The sequence below is a fragment of the Halichoerus grypus genome, chromosome 4 (genome assembly GCF_964656455.1).
Source record: "Halichoerus grypus chromosome 4, mHalGry1.hap1.1, whole genome shotgun sequence".
NCBI lineage: Eukaryota > Metazoa > Chordata > Mammalia > Carnivora > Phocidae > Halichoerus > Halichoerus grypus.
In genome coordinates, this window is record NC_135715.1 from 104,769,947 (window position 1) to 104,796,380 (window position 26,434).

General features: G+C 36.5%; 1 pseudogene; it reads right to left on the reverse strand.

Annotated features, from left to right (window-relative positions):
• Positions 1–21,728: 21,728 nt before the first annotated feature.
• On the reverse strand, positions 21,729–22,651 carry LOC144381543 (small ribosomal subunit protein uS2 pseudogene; annotated as a pseudogene).
• Between the last annotated feature and the right edge of the window lie 3,783 nt (positions 22,652–26,434).

Consider the following 26,434-nt stretch of genomic DNA (forward strand, 5'->3'; position numbering starts at 1 on the left):
TCCCAGGGTCCTGGGATCGAGTCCCACATCGGGCTCCCTGCTCGGCGGGAAGCCTGCTTCTCCCTCTCCCACTCCCCCTGCTTGTGTTCCTGCTCTCGCTGTCTCTCTCTGTCAAATAAATAAATAAAATCTTTAAAAAAAAAAAAAAAAAAAGAATCCTTTTTTGAAGCATCTTTCAGGACTAGGATCCAACAGAACATACCTAGAGGAAATAGGCATTTTAAAAAAAGTTATATTGAACAGGATTGGCAAATAGCCTTTTGGCTTATCTAAACTTTCATCTTGATTAAGCAACAGCTAGCCCCACTCATGTAGGCATGTCCCTCCATGGTCCAAGACACATTGTTGATGAACAACTATCTTTAATGGCAATGTTCTATGCTGTGTTGGATAGGGAGCATTATTTTGTGCTGAGATGTTGAGAAGATCCCATAGTTGGGCCACTTTTTCCTCCCTCACAATTCTCTCTTTAGAATTATGTTAAATCTAAAACATCCTCTTTCCAGTGACAAGATAGTAGTTATCGCATCATATTTTTTGATGGTTGAACCTTGAGAATTGGAAAACAGTGTAAATAAAACAAATCCATTCTAAATGCATTTATTTGGTACCAATTATTTGTTAGTTATTATGCCTTGCTTTGGAATAACACATGAACTGCTTAATTTCAGTTCTCATGAGTTTGGAGCACAGTTTATTTGTGAATGGGAGGAGGGTAGCAAAGAATAAACGGGCAGTTTAGTACAAAATGTTAAGAGCTATAATTGAGGTATAAAAAGGCTACAAGAATCCAAAACAAGAACCAGATCAGAGATCCTTAAGAAGGCCTCACAGAGAAAGCAATATGGATGAGTAGGATATTACCAAGTAGACATCACAGGGAGAGGCATTTCATATAGAAAGATAGAGTGTTCAGCCATATAGAAATGAGAAGGAGCATAGGACATAGCAAAGAGTTGGGTGTTAGCTGAACACAGTTTTTTGCCAAGGAGATGAGACTATGGAGAAAAGCAGGAGCAGATTATGAAGGACCAAATACAGAAGATAGGGGTTTGGTCTTTCTTCTTTAGGTTATGGGGGAACTACTGATGAGTTTTAAGTGAATGAGTCACAGAACAGATTTGAAAAGTTTTATTGAAAAGATTATAACTTTGCAGTGATACGGGATCTGATTGGAAGTTTGGATGAAGGGCCCCAAGTCACAGGTTGTTTATTGCAAATTTACTTAAGAAATATTTAGGACCTGAGCAAGGCAGTGGCCTGGACTGCAATAAATCATACTCAAAACTAAAACTTCCCTTTAAATTGAATGAACTTTTCCAGCAGGATGATGAAATAAAAGAGCAAAACTTTAATAGAGATATTAATTCTTTAAAATTTCCATTGATCAAAATTCACAAAGTATAATACCTCATTCCACATTAGTTACATGCTCAACCAATTTTATTTAAGTTAATATAGCTGAGATTATCAGGAGATTATCAGTAGTAGTATTTTTAGCAGCCATATTTCGGGGGCATTTTCACAGAGCATAAGGTGCTAATTTGAATTGTATAAAACCATTGACTTCTGTGAAGTTCTTCCAGTCAAGAAGTGTCTGGTTCAGGAAACAACCAAGTTAGGAAAGAAGATTAATGTGATGGGAGGAATTTGAGCATTCCTCTAACCCCAGGGTCTAGAACACGCTGAAATCCTGACAGAACCACAACCTGGGCTTACATCTTACTAGCAAACATGGTTCCTAAGAGGTCTTGGTAGGTAAGAACTATTTCCCCAAAGACATTGGAGAAGATTCACATTCTTTCTGGTCCAGAGGATCAAATGCCTGAACTAGTTGCCTTGGACCTGTTTCCAGAAAAGGCCCACTAGTCATTGCTGCTGCTGGTTTAAAGTTGGCTCAAACTTTCTTCATTGAATTCTCCACCTTCACATCTGCCTTCTGACCAAACTCTCTGCTTAGAATATGCTTACAGAGAGATTACTTAGATCCTAGATTCTCAATAAAGTCATTTAAAAAAAGAAAAGAGTCCCAAACAATCTCAGTAATAATAAGCAGTTAATGTAATTTAACTCATTTAGGCATCTCTACAATCTTTGAAGTAGGAACTATTATTCTCCTCATTTTATTTTTTAATATTTTATTTATTTATTTGAGAGAGACAGAGAGAGAGAGAGAGAGCACCAGCAGGAAGGAGGGGTGAACCCGAAGCAGACTCTCCACTGAGCAGGGAGCCTGATGTGGGGCTCAATCCCAGGACCCTGGGATCATGACCTGAGCAGAAGGTACACACTTAACTGATGCCCGTCTCCTCATTTTACAGGTGAGAAAAATGAGGTGCAAAGAAGCTAGTTAAATTACTCAAGGTAACACATCTAATAAATAGAAAATCTGGGTATGAACTCAGAAGTCTGGTCCCGAGTCTGTGTGCTTAAACACAGTGAGTTTTGCACCCAACATGAAGCAGCAGGCCCATTGCTGTTCTGCCATGGAGAGAAATGTTGGTCCATCTCAAATGATCACCATAACTATCAGTTCAAAATATCAGTTTAACTGATAATTTCAAAGCAGGAATCTGCCAAGATGAATTGTAAAATATTATTTCAGAAGTGATCACTTTCAACTTCTCGGAATATTCATGGCCCAGATGGTCTTGGATGCCCAACAAATTATAAAGAGACCTTTCCTGAGAATTCAGAAGACCTTCTCTAGGGCACTGACCTTCAAGAAAGGAAGCAATGCTTATCTTTGTAAGGAGATCTTGAATTCAAATATATACCAGATTTTATTCTAAATACAATAATTTTATAATGTTCTAAGGCATCAGATTATTTCATTGATTTAAGCATAAGACAGCAATTATTTATTGAGAACCTATCCGATGAAAGTCTGTTGGCATTTACATTTCTTTCTCAAGGATGTTGCAGCAATAAAGCCACAAAATCAGAATTCAGAAAAGAGTTATGAATGGGATAAGTATTGGGGGGAAATATCTTTATGGTCAGGGGAAGGAAGAAAGGCGTAAATACACACATATGCACTCCTTGGGACTTTTTGGTAAGATAGTGATCTGTCACACATAATACCTAAGAAACACACATATGTGGACACATACACTCCTACCATTATAACAACCAATCTGCCTCTGTTACCCATGAGGGCAACTGAACTCTTCCACTCCAGCTTATTATGGTTAATCTAAAAATAATCTAAAAGATAACCCTAAACATAAAGCCTTTCATAACATGTGGGTTCAGGATTTGAATAAGAATTAGATTTTGTGAAAAATAAAAGTACTATGGTTATAAGAATGATGGTATGTGGGATATAAAAGAAGCAAAAAGATTCTTTTGATGAGCCATTTCTAGCATACATACACCTTATACTGAAGGAACTATTCGCTCAGAAAGTGGTAATTTCCATTTTAAATGCATCTGAGATTTCAACTATTTTTAGTGGTACAAAATTTTTACAACCTTTGACTCAGTACCTCCTACTAAATGCATCCTTTCAAAAGCATGAAATGTTGAAGGTCTGTCTATATTATTCAAACCGGCAATTAGAACCAGATGTTACTGCACTTTTATATTTAGACACTACATTTCAATATCTAAAAAAGAAAGAATGCTCATGAAGGACAGAGAGAATAATTTATAAATGCAATTAAAGCATATTGTTTAGATTCCTTCTCACTAATTTACCTGATTGCAAAGCAAAATTAAATGAATTCATATTTAAATGCAAAATTGGGCCATTGAGTAATGAAATTTTTTAAACTGTGCGTATAAGGAAAAGAAAATACCAGGTATACTATTGTTGTGTCACATACACTTCTTTATCAGTTTTACACCTTTACTATAAAGTCTTCCATCTTCTTTACAAGGCAGTCAAATTCTAGATAGTGTGAGGTCTAAATTTATATTAACTTTAAAGAAAATGTAAGGACTGGTTACAAAAGAGTAACTTGAAACTAACTGCATGCTTTATATAGTAGCAAAGTTATTAATGGGACTCTATAAATACTGCAGATGTCATATGCTTTTCCTGAAGTTTGACATATTCTTCATCTGGAGAAATAATAGAATGGAGATCATATGTTCCTTTCAACACTACTTGAAAAAGCATGTCATACATATAGAATATAAACATAGGGATAGCTTACAAAATAGAACTCATTCTTAAAGTTTGGCTGACCCAAATTACTGGCGCTTGGAAAGAAACAGAATCGCCGAGCACTCCGTTCCTAAATTATTGAATAATCTAGTAGGTACTTGTTTTAATTCAGTACATTATGACGTTTTCTTGGCAGTGGATTTTCTTCTTAATTGTGGTCTTTACGTGGCTAGTATTAAGTGGATTGGTCTTTCCTGAGTGTATGCCAATGGCTGGTAATGCAGGAATAGCCTGCCATAAATGCCAGGAGCAGAGGAGCCTGGGATGGGTTAACAGCCTTATGCTATGATAGATGCACAGGACTGAGAACTAAGAGCAGTGACCATGTGACAAATTACTGAACTTGCAAGTGGTGAATGGCCATTGATGCTTGGGGCTCTGTATCAAAGGACACTATCACATCTAGATAAACCACCGGAACACAAAGCTAATAATCCTCTTTGGTGTCTAACTGGTTTGCTCATAATTCAAATGGTTAATGAACACTGCAGTGTTCTTTAAAGTCACTTTTCAGGTTGTTACAGTATGTGAACTTAAAGGTAAACAGAAATACTTCACCATTCATTCAAAATTTTAATTAAGCACCCACTTTGTACCAGGCACTATTATATGTGCTAGAGCATCTGCATTAATTAGGATTAGTTTCTTCTGTGATCTCAAAAATATGAAAATAATTATAGCTCAAATAATAATAGCTATTATTTATATAGTGCTTTCCAAGTGTTAGACACTTCTCAAAGCATTGTATATACACTGTCTCACTTAATCCTTACAGCAACTTCATGGGTTAAGTGTTACTATTAACCTATTTTATAAAAAGAGGATACTGAGGCACCATTCATTACTTTAATTTGCTCAATGTCACATAGCCAGTAAGAAATAGAGCCAAGTCCCTATCAAACCTGATTTCTGATTTCTGAGTCTATGTTCTTTACTATGGTGCTAAATTTCCCTCAACTAAATAAGAATGTATTCTGTTCCATGTATAATTCCAGAATTGAATATCTTCAAATTCATTCATCTTCAAATTATATGAGCCAGATACTCCCAAACTTGGCTTCCATGAGAATCACTTGGAAGCTTTCTAAACAGTGATTCTCTGGCTCCACCTAAGACTTGCCAAATCAAAATCCTTAGCAGTAAAACCCAGGAATCTGTATTTTTAAGAATTCTCCAGTCTTTTATAATCTATAATCCATCTGGGTGATTTTGCTATAAAGCCAGATTTGGAAACCACTGACATAAGCTAGCAATATCCTTTGGAAAATAAGGCTGCCCTTGCTCATGGAATGAATAGAGTTGATAGAAGATTTACATGTTCTTTGAATCTACAAAAGAACACAGCACTCAGTTTTGTCATATGCAACTCCATGTGTTGTCTGTTAATTAATTATCCAAAGAACAAGAACACTAAAATGAATAGAATTCTTTTGTTCAATACTGTATAATGATAATTGAGGTTCATAATTATAACCTTAAGGTACTGTAAGATAGTCAAGTACCTCTGGGATTATCGGAGAAAATTAAACTCATTTGATATTATTTTATGTAGGTCTAATTGTATTCTAGTTCTTTGGAAGTTGGTATTTTATAGGTACTGTGATGACTTTATTAATCAGAATAATAACAGCACCCAATTCTGCTGAATACATGGGAGCTTGCTGGTTAGGCTAATGCTAAGTGGTTGATATATAGCCTAAAAATATTGACTTTTATGAGAATTTAAGAGACCACAAAGCACAATAAGAAAATGTATAGACTTTGAAATCCACAAACCTGCATGCAAATCCAGATTCACAACTCATCAGCTATATAAACTTGAGCAAGCTTTGTAACCTCTCTGATTACAATTCCTATTGGCAAAATATGAATGTACACTCTTTTCAGGTGAAATTTCAAAGAGATAATGTTTTCAAAATGCTTTTTACGTAGTCAACATTTAATACATGGTAAATATTACTATTTGCGAGAGACACAAATGAGAAAACCAGAAGCTGCAGGGCACACAACAGAGACCTACAACTAGGGTTATCACAACTAGGGCTTTTTAAAAATGCCAACGCCTGGTCCTGGCACCAGAACGTGAAGTAGGAAATCTTGGATGAAGCCCAAGAAACTGAATATTTAACAAGCATTTCAGGTGTTTTGATGGACGTTTTCAGCAAACCTCACTTTGAGACTTGTAGCACTTCAGGACTATGATCCCGGTGGCTAGAAGGCTGCACTATTGAAGTTTCTACAATCCTGCTCCTAAACATTCCTCATTTTGAAGAAAGTATTTCTCCCTCACTTCCAGCAATTAAGCACCACTTCATTTCCTATGGTCAGAATACCATGGAAAGTTAGTTTGAAGAGGAGCAGTGTGTCCCTTCCATTTTAAGCCAATGAGAAATAATGCCCAGCAGATCTGTTTTATTTTGAAACACAATTTGTCTTGTGAACATCTGAAACAGTTCTGAGGGACCAAATAATGAAACCATTTCCTAAAATTCTCAATCCCTCCCTTTTCTTCCACTAAAGTATGTAATTCTTACTTGAAAAGACATGTTAGCATATGAATCTGCATGTATTGCTGACTCCAGATTGAGGAGAAGGGAAGATGGCATCAAAAAATTAAGGAACCATGAAAGTTTCAAACCTAGTTACAAGGTTTGAAATACAGGGGTAAATGTAAATATCATCTCTAAAGTCTCGGGTCACATTTTCTATCCTATGAAGGGGACAACCAAGACTGGATTAAGAGAAAAGGTCCCCATCTTACAAAACAAGAAAGCAAGGCCCGCTGGTATAAAAGGACCAGGTAAATGTTCAGTTCTTCATGGAAGAAGCACCTTGATAAGAATGAAGCTGTCTGCAGTTCTTCTGCAAGCCTTTCCTTTAGCACCTTGTGTGCAGGGCTCGCTTCCTATATACACAGGGATGTGAAGGGTAATGCGGAGATAATTATGAAGTTTCTAAATGATTAGGAATAATTTTCTACAATAAATATCCAGAACTCTTGGTTTACCCCCTAACCTTCTCCCTACCTCAACCTTCCCAAATTCAGTAAATCACTTTCCAATTGCTCAGTCCAAAAGCTTCGGTCATCCTTGACTCCTATATTTTTCTTACATCCTATAGCTGATATATCAGCAAATCCTGTAGACTCTGGCTTAGAAACAAAATCAAAATCAGATCATTTCATACTTGTTCAACTGCTGCCACCCTATCTAAGCTGCCATCCTTTCTCACCAGATTATTGCAATAGCTGCCTACGTGGTTGCCCTGCCAGGATCTTCACCTCCCTACAGTTTATCCTCCAAACTGCACAAAAAAATGAAAGGGTTTCCCCTCCTACTCCACGTTCAGCTTTCAGACATCCCTATGTCTGTGCCTCAGAAAATGTCTCTCTCCACACTCTTGTCCTTTCCCTTGTGCCTATTACTGGGGGCAGAGGCTGGGAGGTTCTCTGCTGTCCTGGTCCAGCCTCAGTCTCAGGTAGGTCCTGTGTCACTAGATCTTGGCAGTAGAGCTTAGTGATAAACCATCTTCTTGCCTGTGGCAGCTAAACTGCACCCTGTGTCTTAGGTGAGCCTTCTGCAGGGCAGTGTTTTCTGCTCTTGTGCAGCAGTAGGAATCCTCAAATGGCCCTGAGCCAGGAAAGTTTTCTGCCCCTCCCCAGGGACAGGCTCTTCTTTTACCTTCCTCCAAGACCAGCAGTGGGTCTTCGCCTGGGCCCTGGGACAACAGGGTTTGCCGCCTTTCTCCCAGGGGCCTCAGGCTTTTGTGCTATAGAAGACAAATGTCTCAGCCAGGATTCAACCTTTTCCTTGGAGACTTTCCATCTTTCTCTAGAGTGTTCCATGGAAAATCATGGAGAAGAGCCTATGACTGAATGACAACATCCCTGTGTCTCCAGCATCTAGGGGTCTACTAAGCAATTCCTTAAAATTTTTAGCTGAATTCTTCTTACTACGGCAGCCTAATTCCACCCACATTTTGCCATAGGTAGATCAGTGCTCACCTTCCAGCTTTTGGAGGCATCGGTCTTTTCTTAGATTTCAGACAAACTGGCTGCCCTGTGAATTTACCAGCTCTGATGGTGTCAGAAAAGGCTAAGATCTTGCAGTCTAGCCAGCATTTTCTTATTGTTAAGCTGAGAGATAAGATACTCTTTTTGCCTCATAACTAGATTTTTGCAATAGTCTAATGAGTTTCCCTGTCATCTTTCTCTCTCCCATCTTAGTTTATTTTTTTCCAATACTTGTTTCATTATATCTCCTCCAAAACATACAAATCTGTCCACTTTCAGGCACAATTCTTCAATGTCTCACCTCACAAACATTCATTTGATTCCTGATTATCATGCCTCACATCAGGTTCTTTAGATTTATAAATGAATCAAATACTGACCCTTCTGTCATGAAACTACTGAATGCACATTTTGCTCATTTCCTTTCATCTTTGCCCATTCTGTGCCATTCCTCAATGGCCATCCATATCCTATCCATGTCTCTGTAACCTGTGCTTCATACAAACCCTAGTCTGAGCATCACAACCACCATGATATTTTTATCCATTGAAGATATATCTTTTTTCCTTCCTTGTGTTTTAAGGTACTTCATTTGCATCTTCCTATACCCCTAATTAAATTGTAAATCTTATGAAAGAAAGGACCACACCATAGCAAAACTTTGTATCATATCATAGTCGTATCTAACATTTTAGGGGCTCAATATATATTTATTAAATGAGATTATATACCATAGGCATTAAAAACATAGGCTGGTATCAGACAGACCTGAGTTCAAATTCTAACTTTGTTATTATGTGGTGTGTGGCAAGCTTTGTCACCACAGCATTATTTTCCTGAGTGAACAATGAAGAATATAGGATTGTTGTAAGGATAATTGAGGTGTTGTATATAAAGTCCCTGACTTGTAATAAGGATATAATAAATAGGAAACACTAGCATATTAGTCCTAAATTACAGCACAGTAATCACCCAAATGCAGGCTAGATTTACCCTTTCACGAAGGGAAGCTCACCAACGGAGTCTGAACTTAAAACTATAATGGCTTCATTAGTAGTTGATATAAAAAGTATTATTGACCCTTTGTCTTTCCAGTCACAACATGCACACAAATAGCAATACCAATGCAGCATGGTAAAACGTAAAAGTCTCAACCTTTACGCCCAAGTGAAATGATCACTGTAAAACTGAGTTTAAAACGTTTAAATAATGTTCAAAATTGTTTCAAAAACTCAGATTTGGAAGGAACCAAAAGTAATCATTTTGATAAGAAGCTTGAAGCAAAAATTCTGAGTGTGTTTAGATGAGGAGAAAGGGTACTTAATTGAAAAAGATGTAGGCTTTATTTTTCCTTTTTTAATATAGATTTTAAAGCACATGACATATCACTAAGATCGCCAGTAAACCTAGCAAAGGTCGACACTGATATTCATTGGAATAGACAACATTGATGGCCTTCCTCTCTCTCTTCAAGAATATTCTAAACTAGGGGAGGAAAAATAAATAAAAAAGCCCAGATGGGTTCACTGGTAAATTCTACTGAACATTTAAGGAAGGAATTATATAATTCTGTTCAATCTCTTCCAAAACAGAAAGAGAGAAAATACTTCCTGACTCACTCTATAAGGCCAACATTATCCTAACGCCAAAACCTGAAAAGACATTACGAGAAAGGAAACTATAGACCAATACCTTTCATAAACATAGATGCAAAAACCCTCAACAAGATATTAACAGATTGAATCCAACATACATAAAAGTGGAATCAAGTAGAATTTATTCCAGGTACACAAAGCTGGTTCAATGTTTAAAGATCAATTAATATAATTCATCACATCTACAGAATAAGGAAGAAAAAAAATCACATGATCATATCAATAGATGCAGAGAAACCATCTGACAAAATCTAACACCATTCATAATAAAACTTCTCAACAAACTAGTTATAAAGAGGAACTTCTTCAACTTGATAAAGAACATGTACAAAAAACTAACATCTAACATCATACTTAGTGATGAGAAATTAAATGTTTTCCCACTTTGGTCAGAAACAAGGTAAGGATGTCCCCACAACTCTCCTATTCAACATTGTACTGGAAGTCCCAGCTAATGCAATAATACAAGAAAAGAAAACAAAAGATTGAGAAGGAAGAAATAACGTTGTCTTTGTTTGCAGATGCCATGATTGCCTATGTAGAAAATCCCGAAGAGCAACAACAAAAAAACCTCCAGAAACTAATAAACAATTATAGCAAGCCTACAGAACATAAGATTAATATACAAAAGTTAATTGCTTTCCTATATACCAGCAATGAATGAATTGGAATTTGAAATTAAAATTATAATACAATTTACATTAATATCAGAGAGAACAAGAGAGAGAGAAATATTTAGGTATAAATCTAATCAAATATATACACAAGATCTACATGAGGAAAGCTATAAAACTCTAATGAAATAAATCAAAGAATTAAATAAATGGAGAGATATTCCATGTTTATAGAAAGGAAGTTTCAATATTGTTAATATTGTTCAATATTGTTAAGATTTCATTTCTTCTCAAATAGATATATAGATTCAGGGTAACTTCAGTAAAAATCTCAGTCAGTTATTTTGTGGATATCAACAAACTGATTCTAAAGTTTATACTGAGAGACAAAAGACCCAGAATAGCCAACACAATATTGAAGGAAAAGAACAAAGCTGAAGTACTGATATACCCAACTTCAAAACTTACTATAAATCTATCAAAGTCAGTGAGGTAGTGGCAAAAGAACAGACAAATAGATTAATGGAACACAACAGAGAGCCCAAAAATTGACCCAAACAAATACAGTCCAATGAGCTTTGACAAAGGAGCAAAGGAAATTCAATGGAGAAAGGATAGTGTTTTCAACAAATATTGGTGGAACAACTGGACATACCCATAAAAAAAAAGAAAGAACATAGACATAGACCTTACACCCTTCACCCTTCACAAAAATTAACTCAAAATGGATCACAGCCTTAAATGTAAAACACAAAACTATAAAACTCTCAGAAGATTACATAAGAGAAAATCTAGATGACATTAGGTTTAGCAAAGACTTCTTAGATGCAACACAAAAGGGCTGAATCCATGAAAGAAAAAATTGTTAAGTTGGATTTCATTAAAATTAAAAACTTTTGTACTGCCTGACATTGTTGAGAAAATGAGAAAATGAGCCTGGCTGGAAGAAATATTTGCAGAAGACATATTTGATAAAGGACTATTATTCAAAATATACAATAAACTCTTAAAACATAACAATAAGAAAATGAAAAACCCGATTTTAAAATGGGCAAAAACATCTGAATAGACACCTTAATAAAGATGAAGTACAGATGACAAATAAACATGAAAAAATGTTCAACATCATATGTCATTAGGGAAATTCAAATTAAAATAACAGTAACTAAAATTCAAAACACAGATAATATCAAATGCTAGCAAAGATGTGGAGTAACAGATGTCCTTCAGTAGCTGAATGAATAAATAAACTGGTGCATTCAGACAATGAAATATTATTCAGCACTAAGAAGAAATGAGCTATCAAGTCATGAAAAGGCATGGCAGAAACTTAAATTCATATTACTCAGGGAAAGAACCCAATGTGAAAATGCTACATACTGTATGATTCTAACCATATGACATTCCAGAAAAGGCAAAACTATGGATAGAGTAAAAAGTTTATCAGGGATTAGGGGGTAGGGAGGGATGAATATGTGGAACACAGGGTGTTTTTAGGGAAGTGAAACTACTCTGTGTGATACCATAATCATGGATACATGTCATTCTACATCTGTCAAAACCCATAGAATGCACACCAAGAATGAATCCCATAGTTTACATTAGGAAGGGATGTTGATGATGGGGAAGATATGGGGGTGATGGGAGAGATGTGGGAACTCTCTCTACTGCCCCCTCATTTTTTTGTGAACCTAAACCCACTCTAAAAATAAAGCTTGTTAATTTTTTAAAAATTAAATCAATTGATCAGTCAAAGAGAAAATGAAAGAACCAAAGAGTGTCCATCAGGAAATTTGTGGTTCCTTCTATAAAATCAAATGGAAAGTTAAAGAGAAAAAGTTGGGAAGAAACCCAGCAGTCAGGAGCATGAGAAGCACCAAACAGGATAGATACAATGATTTCAGATAAGGCCAAGCAATTAGCACAGGTCATACATGTGGAAAGCTCCATAGCATTGCTGCGTACTATAAGAATGACAGAGAAGATCTCTGACCTCTAGGAAGAAAACCAGAGTGGTGTTTAAGTAGCAATTTAGAATAAATCTATAGAAATGAGAAGGTATTTATCTGGGCCAAGTATTAGCACTTACTTAAAAATCCCTTTCTAAATATGTGAATATAGGTAATTAGTGGTCAATACGTATCTAGTTTTTTAATTGTCATAATTATATGACTTTAATAAAAATACTGTGATTTGCTTTCTCATGAGCATTGAAAGCTTAACTCTCTGTTTATCTCTTGAACATTTGCTAACCGAGGAAGAGTCATTCAAAAGACTCTTAGCAAAATTGCAGGTAGGCACTTTGTTTGAAATGCTCTAACTAATTTCTTGGAGCTAGTCCTAGCATATTTAAATTAAGTGTTCTTTTTTTTTTTAAGATTTTATTTATTTATTTGACAGAGAGAGACACAGCGAGAGAGGGAACACAAGCAGGGGGAGTGGGAGAGGAAGAAGCAGGCTTCCCACTGAGAGGGAGCCCGATGTGGGGCTTGATCCCAGGATCCTGGGATCATGACCTGAGCCGAAGGCAGACGCTTAACGACTGAGCCACCCAGGTGCCCCTAAATTAAGTGTTCTTTATTCTATCATTTATTCAGTGAAGAAGCATTGAGCACCTAGTTTTCCGAGCTCTGTGATTCACAAGCTATTCTACTGTCTGTCCTGTTATTAGCTGACTCACTCTAGCTTGTCATCACATGGCAGCTCAATTATAAATATATGTTATATATATTAATAATATATATAAATCATAAGATTGGGGGTGGCTAGCTGCAAAAGATTAGACCAGCTATCTGAACAATAACAAACAATCTGACTTGACTCCATCTCCTGCCTCACATGAAGAATAAGATAACAGGTTCTGATGGTGGCAGTTTATAAAGGTGTCAGTTAAATCTAGTCACATGGTATATGTGTATGTGTGCGCACATGTGTGTGGACATGTGAGTTTTCCTGTATTTTCTACATGAGATGCATAGGCTGGTCCCCAGTGATCAGTGTCACAGGTCTGAGAAGGTTTACACCATAAAATCAGCCTCATCCTGGTAGGATAAGTATGGGTGGTAAAAGCTCCAGAGTGAATTAGGAATCTCAGGCCCAAAGGACTGGCTTAGAGCTCTAATGGAAATGGGACTGTCTTAGAGGAGAGGGAGGATTTAGCAGGAAGAGAACATAGTGTAGAAACAGTGCAGATGGGAAAGAGAATTAAGAGAAAGCACAGTGTCAGGTTTCATCCAAAGTTGTGGGATCACAAAGCACAGTGAAATCTCTCAGGGTAATCAAATAGGAAGCAACAAAATATAAGGACCAACACTGGTAGTATGGTGTTACATGTTGAGGGGATGACACTACCTGGGAATCAGAGTAGATTAGGAAAAAATACTGGCAGAAGCCTCACACTGGGTGAAATGTTTAATGGGAAGTACCTGTGGGACCATCTATGGGGGAGGTCAGAAATTGGTGGAGAGTCTTTAAAGAATCCAGAGGTCTTTGTCGGCTATTTAACATTAACTATGACTTAGAAGAGATGTTAGGGAAGCTTCTCTGAAAGCAAGACTTGGGGAATCCCTTTGCAGGTCAAAGTTTATATTTACGTAAGAGAACAAGCAATCCAAGTATAGGAAAAGCCACCTGTGTCTCACTAACAGGGACCTCTTGCTTTCTGTACCTATGCTTTTGTCTGAAGTCTGAGAGTCAGAACTAAAAGCCCAACTATATAAAAGACAGTAGTTGGACAATTAGCAATATTTGAACAAGGTTCACAGATCAGATAATAATATTGTGTCAAAGTTAATTTTCCAGTTTTGATAACTGCACTACAGTTATGTCAGAGAATGCCCTTGTTCTTAAGAAATACGCACTGAAGTATTTCAGGGTAAGGAAACATCATATCTGCAACCTTCAAATGGCTCAGAAAAATTTATGTATATATAAATTGATATATAGGCACATATAAGTAAATATGAAGACAAGGGAGGCACAGAAAGAGAGGATGATAAATGTGGCAAGACATTAATGATCAAGGTACTGGGTAAAAGTTATACAGCAGTTCTCTGTATTATTCTTGAAATTTCTCTAAGTTTGAGCTTATTTCAAAACAAAGTTTTGACAACAACACAAAAGCTAATGCAAATTGGAGCTAATCATAAATATAGATTCAGGCTGCACTTTTTTTTTTTTTTTAATTTAAGGCTTCTTAAATATTGGGCCCCTAGCCATGTGACAAGGATGGCACGCTCACAGCAAAATACACTCTACCTCCCTGTCAAGCATCTTTAATTTTATGGCAATCATTCTTGGGAGTTAAAACATTTTCCAGGGGCACCTGGGTGGCTCAGTTGGTTGGGTGACTGCCTTTGGCTCAGGTCATGGTCCTGGAGTCCCGGGATCGAGTCCCACATTGGGCTCCCTGCTCAGCAGGGAGTCTGCTTCTCCCTCTGACCCTCCCCCTTCTCATGCTCTCTCTCTCTCAAATAAATAAATAAAATCTTTAAAAATTTTTTTTCCAGAAATCTCTGTGAAGAAATTAAAATGTCTTAAGAGTTGTGCCTTAATCTCTGCCTATTATCCCTGCAGAAGAAAGCAGAATCTTAAAGATTCTTTCTTTCTGGTTTCTGTTGTACTTACCCAACCAATAGCCTTGCCCCTCTACTTCATGAATGTAGGTTTTAGTGTCATTAGTTATGTAAAATCATATTAAACTTCCTGTGGGAGAAGAAGTACTATTTAATGGGAAAATAATTTCTTTTGATTGATATACCATGCTTTTAGAATAAAGCTCTACAATTTTGTGCTTTTTACAAACACCAGACAGTAATACTAATGGCCTGATCTATTATCCACAATCATTTTTTTATGCTAAGTCCACTAAAGATTTGGTATCGAAGACTCACTTAAGTGATAATCATTATGTTGACTTTTTTGGAGTCATGTGTTATGTGTTTTACATTTTAATATATTAAATTTATGAAGCTTTTATCCAATGATAAACTTTCTTAAATCAAAAAATATTACACATGTTTTATAGGTATTTGGAAAGAGACCAATTTCTGGGAATCATTTCTGCTCCAAATATTCTAGCCTGAGCCTAGAAAATAAAATCCTCTACCTACTTGGTAATTCCTACTCACTCCCAAAGGTGAGACTGACTCATTGGTGGAACTGAAAGGAAATTGAGCACACTAAACTTGAGCCCTTTCTCCTGTCTCTGGATTAACTGGATGAATGCATTTTTCTCTGTTTCTGTTCCAGGGGGGCAACCACACATGGGTCAGGACCAAGACCTACTTTCTAGAAGCAATTCTTAAGAGCCATCTCATTCTGTTTGGGAACTCGGAAGTATAAAGCAATAGCACTCAGTGAGTGTGTCTGCTGTAGAAAGACCATTCCAGCCTTTCCAATAAGAAAAATTATATTCTATTCTCTATCTTTCTCTTTAGTTTATTCACATAAATTTGCTCAGAACTCAAGAGACTAAGAGAAGAGTGCTATTTATTGGTCCCTAAAATCTTACCAGTCTTATTGCTCTAGAAAGAAAACTCTAGTTTTCTTTCAGATTTGAGGTCTTTTTGTGAATGCATATTACACTGAGGTTTAAACAACTTAGATTTCTACCTAGGGATGGATAATTAACAAGGCCCCTATTTAAATTTCAAAACAAAGTGGTTATTCACTTATTTCATTGCCTTATGGGTTATGTGTTCATTATAAGCCAGTAGTGACCATTAGGAAATGCAGTTCTTTTCATTTCCTAAGGTTTTTGTCTGAACTTCATAAATTACATAACAAGCTCAGTCAACACCTTCAAAGAGAAGCATCTCTGGGGCACCTGGGTGGCTCAGTCGGTTAAGTGTCCAACTCTTGGTTTCAGCTTGGGTCATGATCTCAGAGTCCTGGGATGGAGACCCGCATTGGGCTCCATGCTCAGTGGGGAGTCTGCTGGAGGATTCTCTTTCTTCCTCCCCCTCTGCTCCTCCCCCCGGCTCTCTCTCTCAAATAAATAAATAAATCTTTAAAAAGAGAGAGAGAAGCATCTCTGATCTTTGACTCTGATGAAGTCAAAAAGCATAGAAACTCGAAAAGGACAGGATAGAGCCTGGCTCTACGGACTGAACAAGAGGTGGAGCCACTGGGATGACAGAAGCTTCATCACTGACGTGGGCAGAACCCGGGGAACTGATCCAGCAGCCATGACCTGCTGCCTCCAGGAGGTTGGTAGTTATTAGGAAAGTCAGTTCTTTGTTCTTTTGGAATTTCCATTATGATAAAGTGATACTAAAATTGAGAATGATGTCAATCCAGAGGGAACAAAACAAACAAGAAATCACCCAGTCAGATTATGTCTGGTAATATAATTAGACCTCCAAATCAAACTACAGTGCTTTGTCTTTTAGTTATGAGAGCCAGTAAATATACTATCTTGTTTAAGGAAGTTGGGAGTATATCATAAAGTATAAAGTATATCATTTAGTTTGAAGCAGGAAAATAATATTTAAAACAGAAGAAACTTAATACAAGGAATTGGTTCCCCAGGTGATGAAAGAGCTGAAAGCCAAATGGGATGGTGATGCAACCCGAGGACTGGCAGCGCAGCAGGAGGCCTAGAGGCAGCAGGTTATTGGAGCCCAACCGCCAAGGTTACCTGGAGGAATTTGAAACCATGGAATTGCTTCTCCCCCACCAAACTCTGCATCCAGTGATACTAAGTAAACACGAATGGATTTCAAAGCAAACAAGTCAAGGCCCAGCACAAACAATATCTGTAAATTAGCTAATATCTTATCTCAAAGTGTCAAATGTTTTCCAACCAGAAAATGGGAGTACACAAGAAGTACTTGCTCACTGCTACCATTCTTTTCCTCATTTCTCTCACTCAAATCATAAGAAATAAAGGAAATGAATACTATATTTTTCAAAGCTCTCTGGGTAATTCAGATTATGTTCGTACCACTTCTCTTCCTTTCAGCCTCCTTGCTTGGAAGCACTGTTCTACTTCATGTCAAAATTCAAAATTTGAGCAATGGTGTGCTTAAATGCTGATATTCTTAATGATTTTCCCTTCTTCCCTACTTTAAAATTGGGAGGAAAAAAACCTAACAAATGAACAAATCCAAAGAAATGGTTTTCTATGATAAGGACTCCAAGACCATTGAATCAATATTATTTATTAATGTTACCGGAGCTTCATACCAGAGAGTTTATTAAATCGAGAGAAAGCAAAACTTGAAGAAAACACCATGGCTTTATGTAGCACTTCAAACCAAACTCTTTTTAAGATATAAATTGATTTGTATGTTTTAGAAGGGGAAAAAAGGCACTCCCTGACCTCTCAAGTGCATAATTGGACACCTTGGCACCATCTGTAATGATTTGGCCCCAATCCTACTTATAATAGTAAAAAGTAGAGGCAGCAGAACCTAGGTCTGAAACTAGGGAACAATTAGTTCCATCCATTAGTGGAAATTTTATGAGTTCAGTAAATGAGGAGTGTCTGGTTGAGTGCTTAGGAAGAAAAGGGGATTTTGGTATAGTAAAGCTGTAATATACTACTTATTTAGAACCTTCTCAGGAATCTTAAGGTCATCTGCCTTCCAGGCCCAAAGAAATACAACCCGCAAAAACCTCCCCGGCCATTTACGACCTGCCTCACTAAGCAAGCTTTCCCTTAAGGCGTGAAAGACTGATCCTTCTGCTGACTCAGGCAGACAGATTATCCTTAGGCCTTTTCAACATCCGCATATCTAGTCTCATCTGTCCTGCACAGAATATGAGGCTAAGATAATATCCGTGGATGTGCCCAGGCTTCAGTAATCAGATTGAACCCCTATTCTGGGAGGTGGTATTTGGGCAGGTAATTAAGGGGGAATAATAGGGTTCCTGAGATGACCAAAAGAGTCACATCATGAGAATTCAGAAACCTGAAGTCTAGTGTGATGACACATGATCATAGACAGAAGAGCGATTCAGACATTAGTGGCTGTGACAAATCTTTTCAACAACACCTTCCCAGGGTGCCTGGGTGGCTCAGTCCATTAAGTGTCAGATTCTTGATTTTGGCTCAGGTTGTGATGACCTCAGGGTCATGAGATCCAGCCCTGGGTAGGGTTTCGCGCTTAGTGGAGAATCTGCTTGAGATTCCTTCTCTCCCTCTCTTTCTGCCCCTCCCCCTGCTCACACTCTAAATAAATAAATAAATAAATAAATAAATAAATAAATAAAATCTTTAAAAAAAACAAAACAAAAACCATCTTCCCCATCAACCTGGAAAGTGTTCCTCGGATGCCTGATTCTGACATCATTTATACCCTAGGGATATCCAAGATCTCAGAATGCACTGAGGATCACATAGTGGGCAGCTAAAAGTCCTCAAAGATCTTTATCTCTTTCTTATATTGATGCTATCCATCTATTTATTCATTTATTTCTTTGGCATTGCCTTTCCTTCCTCTCTACACTTACCTTCATTATCAGAATAGGTTTGAACTGCAAATAAATAAAATTAAGAGGTATTTTAAAGTTCTTTCCCCATAGGATATTATATTTTGAAGAGCTATTCTTCATAGTGTATTTGGTGCTTTTTAATAATGATGAAATCATCTTGCCATTTGCAAAGCCATTTATAACCCAATCATTTCTCTTAATTTACTTCATTCCTAATTTGTAAAATAAAATTGCTTAATTTGTTTTTATTGATTAATCTATAATTGATAATCCCACCTTCTTTAAAATTGATTAAATTTGCTTTATAAGGACAGGTATATTTTATTAAAATAATATAATTTAATGTGTTTAAGAAAGAAGAAAGCAAAATAAGGACAAGGCATAAAATGTTGCTGGAGGTAAAGCTAATGCCAAAACCACACACACACACACACACAAACACACACAAGTATACACTGAGATCAAAATAATTGCATTGCAATAGGTGGTCTAGGAGTTTATCTCTAAGCTAACAGAGAACATAAAAATGCAATCATGGCAGCTGATCCATCAAGCAATTTATAGGGTGCATTAGATAAAAGCAGCTAGTCCTGACATGAAAACTGAAACAAAATCCCCTCATACAATATAATAAAATATTTAGCCATAACAAACATACCAAAAACACAGTTACAATATTTTAGGGCCATTTCTTGTAGTACTCTTAGATATAAGCCAATATCATCATGATAAACCCCAATTCTACCAAAGAGGTGAAGCTAGTTCACAGTTACAGGGGTTAGCTCTATGCTGGCGTAATTAATAAAGGAATAGGTTTAAGACTGTGTGGAAGAATGGATGCTTAAAGTATAATAAATCTTCTTTAAAGGTTAATTCTCTCATTTAGACTTTGACAGCTACAAGGGGCAACGAGTTTCCTCTCTAGCCCCTGGACTTCTTTTGTGTTGTTAGTTTAAAACCAACCCCTATGCCTTAACAGTAGAGGTAGGGTTTTATAACACAGCATTTTCATAAAAATCTCACCTTACAAGGACACAAACCTAACTGGAATATATCCTGCATCTGCTCAGGGATTAATGAAGGACAGGATCAAAGTTTTCCTTATGCATTTTTTTGGATCAGCGTTAATATTCAGACCACCGTATCGTCGAGATCCCAAAGTTCTATTGCATTTAAGTTTGCTCCAATAAGTTTGGCCTGAAAAAATGTCAATATGATTATTAATAATTTCATGTATTCATTCATTCAATAAATGTCTATGAGCTGTTGCTATGCTTCGGATCCTCTTCTGGGTGCTGGAGAAATAGTAGGGCACAACAGACAAAAATCCTATCCTCAAGGATCTCACCTTCTAATGAATACCTGAATTGGTCACAAACAAATTTCAGTAAAACATTCTTTGAATATTTGGTTTTGAAAAAGTCTATTTCTAAGCATAGCTCTCAAAATAAACTGTTTTAAAAGCTAAACTACGTCTCATTGTCTAACACATAACTCTTCTTAAATTCAATGTCTTTTTTGTGGTCATTTTGGAGACCAGTATTTTTCCTGTCATCTTTATGTTATCTGAGGAAATTTTATAGTATATTTTTATTAAGGGACTTCCAATATGAATACTTAACTACAAATGCACAAAATCATTACTTTCCAGCATTACATGAATGGTGGCATCGTGTATATTCTTGTGGGGCATATTTTAATATTTTATTCAATATTGAAAACTGAATTTTTATCAGTGTTTCAAGAAACCCATCTCAAAAATCTGTTTCTAATAACAAATGCCTATCAAATCTGACAGTTTTGTAAAACATATTTCATATTCTATCTTCTGCGATTAGTTTTTGAAAATTAATGCTAATTTTCTATGTTCTGTATGTCTGGTGTATACATTAAATGCTTATAAATCAACCAAATACTAGCTTCTGTTTAGTGAGAAATTGACATTAATCAAAGATATCAAAGAAGTGAGAAATGGATTACAATTTCATTAAACTCGGATTTTTAAAAAATCTCTAATTCATAAAATAATACAGGATTATAATGTGCAATAATTTAGAGAGAGTATTTATGCTCAGATTTATAGACTAAATTGCACTAGTGCTTCAAAGAGAGTTGTAATACTCTATTTTGTATTATTTTGTGAAAGCTATATAATAAATTATGTAACTCAAGCATCTTAGAAACTATATATTTTATATGAAATATTTCACATAATAGGTAGTTAATATTAGAAATATGCTATATTAATGCAATGTTTTTTTAGGAAAAAGTGTTTTTAAGTCATGAAAATGAACAAAAATAGGAAGAATCACCGAAGGGATATAAGACAGTCTCCTAAAGCACAAAATGCTATAAATGTGATTTTTTTTTAAATTTTCTACAGCTATTTGTCATAGTAAATATTTAGGTACATTAATTTAAAAGATTGTATATACTTTAAAATATGGCAAAAATGAGGAGCTATTAAATGAATATAAAAACTCTCAAGGGGGTTTTATTTTAGGCAAAATGATAATTAGATGAATTTATAAGTAGGAAAACTGGCTCTTTTAAGACAGAATTTTTCCAAAGGAAAAAATACAGAGCAGGTAAAAAGGAAACAGAGATTCACTAGAACAATTAATAAATTTGAACCCAAATTACATATTTTAAAATGACAACAAAAAAAGATCTTTAACAAGAGAGATTAGAAGGAAAATAGAAATAGCTAACATGTATTGGTGCACTGAGCCCTTAGTTTCTGTTCTAGTCACTTTATATGTGTTTTGTTGTTGTTGTTTGTTTTGTTTTTAGAAACTGTTTATTTTCCATCAACCTTATTTCCATTTTGTTTGTTTCTATGGAAGAGCACCTGAAGACCACTCAGTGGTTATTCCTACCCATTCAGGGGCCTGAGGAGTGGGAGCTGCAGACCAGTCTTCAGTGGCCGGCTGGGCACTCCAGTCTTCAGTAGGGAACAGCTGAGTAGGCATAGAGGACACCTACATGCTTTCAGACCAGTCTGTGACTTCAGGTTGAATAGCAGTGAATTCAGGAGCTGGAGTAATCCATTTCACCCTGAAATTCCTCCTTGGTCACAGCCTTTTCAGCAGCAGCCTGCTCTTCCTTTTCAATTTCTTCAGGATCTCCGTAGAAGTGGAAATCAGGCATGACCTCCCATGGGTGGTGCCACACATGTGCAGAACTTCCCAGGCCAGCATCCACCACATCAGACCCACTGAGTGAGCTTCCTTGTTGTTGCAAGGGATGGCAATGTCCACATAGCACAGAGGACAGTATGTTACACAGCAATGGTAGGCATGTTAACACAGGACACCTCTGTGAGAGGCTGGTGGTCAGCTCTGGGATCAGGAACCACCAGAGTCCCCACTCCAGGAAGGCTGCCTGGATCTGGTTAGTAAAGGTTCCAGGAATAAAGTGGCCGGCAATAGGAGTGGTTCCAGTAGCAGCAGCAAACTTCAGCACAGCTCGCTGGCCAGTATCCTTGGATGATATGACACTGACATCATCTGGGTTTTCAGTGCAACAATGGCTGGAGCTGCCAACAGAAGCTTCTCCCTGTTCTCTTCAGATATATGGTGTAGATGCCATCATCTTTCCTTTTGTAAATGTACTGTTCCATTTGGAAATCAAGGATGGTGCCACCTAAGGGGGTTCCTGCTGCAAGGCATTTGAGAACATCCTCCTCTTTCATTTGTAGGACATCAAGGGCTCCAGACACTGTGAAAGTTTCCCTTTAAGTTACGACGGAAACGCAAAACAATGCAACAATGCCGTACAGACCCCTCCCTGGGTAGCACTGGAAAAAAGACTCATTAGTCTTCACAACCCTTCAGAATCAGCGCTATTATTATCTCTATTTTGCAGACAAGGAAACTGAGTCACAAAGACTCAGAAAAACTTGTTCATCAGCTAGGAAGTTGTACTCAGATATTCTGGATCCAGAACCACTATGATATCCCTATTATAGCAAATATTTTTTAAACTCATATTTAAAATGAAAAAGTAGAAGCATATTCTGTAAATTAGACAATAACGTCTATTATATCATGTATCATTGGGAAATTTGGAAATGAAAGGAGGAGAGACGGGGAAAAAAGAAAGGAAGGTAAGTATGTAAGTGATGAATCACTAAATTCTACATCTGAAACTAACACTACACTGTATGTTAACTAATTGGAATTTAAATAAAAATTTGGAGAAAGAAAAATAAGTAAATAAAATTATAAGATTGAAAAAATAAAATAGAGAAAAAAATTATTTAAGCTGTTTCCCTAAAAAATCTTTGGTGTGCAGATAATCTAACTGAAAATCATTTTTAGTAGTTTCTGGTTATCCTAGGGAACATATGTGTGTATGAATGCACACACATGTATCCTATAATTATAATATATTACATGTACATATATGTACATACTACATATGTAATACATCGCACACACACACGTGTTTCATATATAATACATGGCATGGCATGTGTATATACATATATACTTATGCATATATCAATACTTATAAATCTTCGATAAATATCTGTTGAATGAATGAAAGGATGAATATATACATACATGCTTTTTGGAAGCTGTACATGCACTGTTCAAAAACCTTCAATAAAGAGGTGCCTGGGTGGCTCAGTGGGCCAAGCATCAGAATCTTGATTTCAGCTCGGGTCGTGATCTCAGGGTCATGAGATTGAGCCCCTCATCAGGCTCAGCGCTCAGCTGGGAATCTGCTGGAGATTGTCTCTCTACCTCTGCCTCTGCCCCTCAACCCCCAACTCAAGCTCTTTCTTTCTCTCAAATAAATACATAAATAAATATTTACATGAATCCACCCAAAACAATACAATAGCTGTTATCCAAAGAACAAGATTTTTTATTTTTGTTGGGGGGGGCACTGTTTTTGTTTTTGTTTGGTCAAAAGGCTCATCCCATGAATGTCCAGTTCCCCAGTTAAGTACATGGAAATCAGAGGTGAGAGCATCACCACAGTCAGATGATAAACACAACTACCTATGTTTCTTACTTTTAAACTTAAGTGTCATCTTCCACCAAAACTCTTTCATTTACTCTGTAGATCTCTGTCTCGACAATCATGCAGCCATAACTTAAGTAAGTATTAAAACTAAAATTGTCTTAGAAATAATCTTTCTCCCCACTCTTCTTTTTGCCTTTCAGTAATTACTGTACCTGTGGGCAGGTGGTATAAAGGCTATGAAGTATTTTAACGGATTTTTTTTTATTTCATGATTAACTGATAGAAAACTGAAGTATTACCCCTCTTACACATAATCAAGTAAAGATTATAGTTTTGATTAGCCATTGAATAAGTCCAGAAACATAATCAGATACTTGCCTATTTTGTCAACCTCTGATTTAGAGTCTTTATTGCAATTGAATGGCCCTAATCGACTAACAAATAAGGTATCTGATTTAAGTAGACAAGGAATAAAATGGTTTTGCTATGAAAAGTTTCCTTCTCGCTTATGCAAAGAGATGAGATAAAACCTTTTTAATGGTCCATTAAAGACCATAAGCATTTGATACGTAAGGAAAAATGACTTTCAGTGTTCTGATGTAAGTTAGAATCTTTATTTTATCATCTCTTTTTCTCAAATCAATCAAAAATATTTCTTGGACTCTGGCAATATAAAGCACCAAAGGAGGAAGAATCACAATTTCTACCTAGAAATGTTCATCTCATTAGAAAAGTAATACAACTAGGTAAGAAAAAGTAGAAAATTAAAATTTCTATTGAAGTATAAAATTGTGCCATACAGACAATAAACCTTCATTTTCTATTTTTGTCACTCTTAAGAACTTTTTATTCTTTTAATAGCTCCTCTACCTTCAAATATTGGGTATCTTTAGGGCTAATTTTTCCACCCTCTTCTCTACACACTCTTTCAATGATCTCATCCTTTCCCATAGCTATGAAATCATACAGATTTGGTGCTTCCTGAATGTTCATGCCCAGTACAGACCTCAGACATGAGAGCCTGCTGCCTATTCTCTACATCTGCTTAAATAGCTCACATGTTCCTAAAATGTAGCCTCTCCACAACTGATCTCTTGATCATCCTTCTCCCACACTAAATCTGTTCCTTCTCTAGATTTACCAATCTCTGTACTGCTAAAGCCAGAAATCTGAGAATTGTCCTTGATATCTTACCACTTCTCCTTGACTCCTATATTTAGTCCATTATAAAGTCTTGTTAAATTGACTTCCAAAATATTACTTAAATCCATCTACATCTTTTTTTTTTTTAAAGATTTTATTTATTTATTTGACAGAGAAAGACACAGCGAGAGAGGGAACACAAGCAGGGGGAGTAGGAGAGGGAGAAGCAGGCTTCCTGCAGAGCAGGGAGCCCGATGCGGAGCTCAATCCCAGAACCCTGGGATCATGACCTGAGCCGAAGGCAGACGCTTAACGACTGAGCCCCCCAGGTGCCCTCCATCTACATCTTCTTATCATTCTGATTGCTTACCTGGCCTCCCAGCATTTGTCCTTTTTTGCCTTCCTCCCTCCTCCATCCATTCTCCACATGGCAGCCACAATTTAAAGTGAAAATCTCTGATGTCACTTTTTCTTAAAAGCCTTCAAGAACTTCCCATTGTATTTAAGAAAAAGTATGAGTACAATTTAAATCATATACCTTGACACCTTTATGCTTCAAATAAAATTGTTATTTTTTTCATAAAACATTATAATTTATTAATATATTTCTTATGGATAGTTTTCATTTTTGTTTTGGTTTTATTGGTTTGTCTGTTTATCCACCCGTACTAGACTTTAAGCTGCATGAAGCAGGGACCATGCCTCCTTATACACATGATCTCATTTAATCCTCAAAATAACTCTATTTTATTTATTATCCCTATTTTATGGATGAGGAAAATGGCTTAGAGAAGATGAGTGGCTTTCCTGAGGACACACATCTGATATAATGAAAAACTTGATTTAAGCCAAGATCTATGGGAAGCTGAGGGCTATATAATTATCTATGATGTTGTATCATCTCCCACAGGAGATGTCCAAAGCATAGCTGTACTAGGGAACTTCCTCTTGTAAATTATTAATGAGCTATAATCAACACAAGGAAGTCTCAAAAATGTCAAATGTCAAACATTTCATTAATTGAATGATTGTAAGGGAGGTAGGGTAAGAAACTGCCCACTTTCTTTTGGGGGGTGGTCAGGGCACATAGTATTTTTATATATAAAAACTTTAAGTGCTAAGAGCCTTCAAGAAAGATGACCCAATTCCAAATTCCTCTATTTCAATTTCCCAATTCCTCTATTCCTCTATTTCAATTTCCTAATATGTACATAGTTTAAAGATTTAAGAATTAAACAAGGCAATAGGTATGATGTATTTAGCATAGTCTTACATTCAAATAATAATTACTAGTATATTCATTAGTCTTTTTTTTTCAGCACAGCTGCCCAATCACATAGTGAGAGAAGAGACATGGGAGAATGTGTTGTCAGTTTTAAGTCTGAGGGTGCTTATGGTTAAGTAGCAGTGAATATGGTTAAGT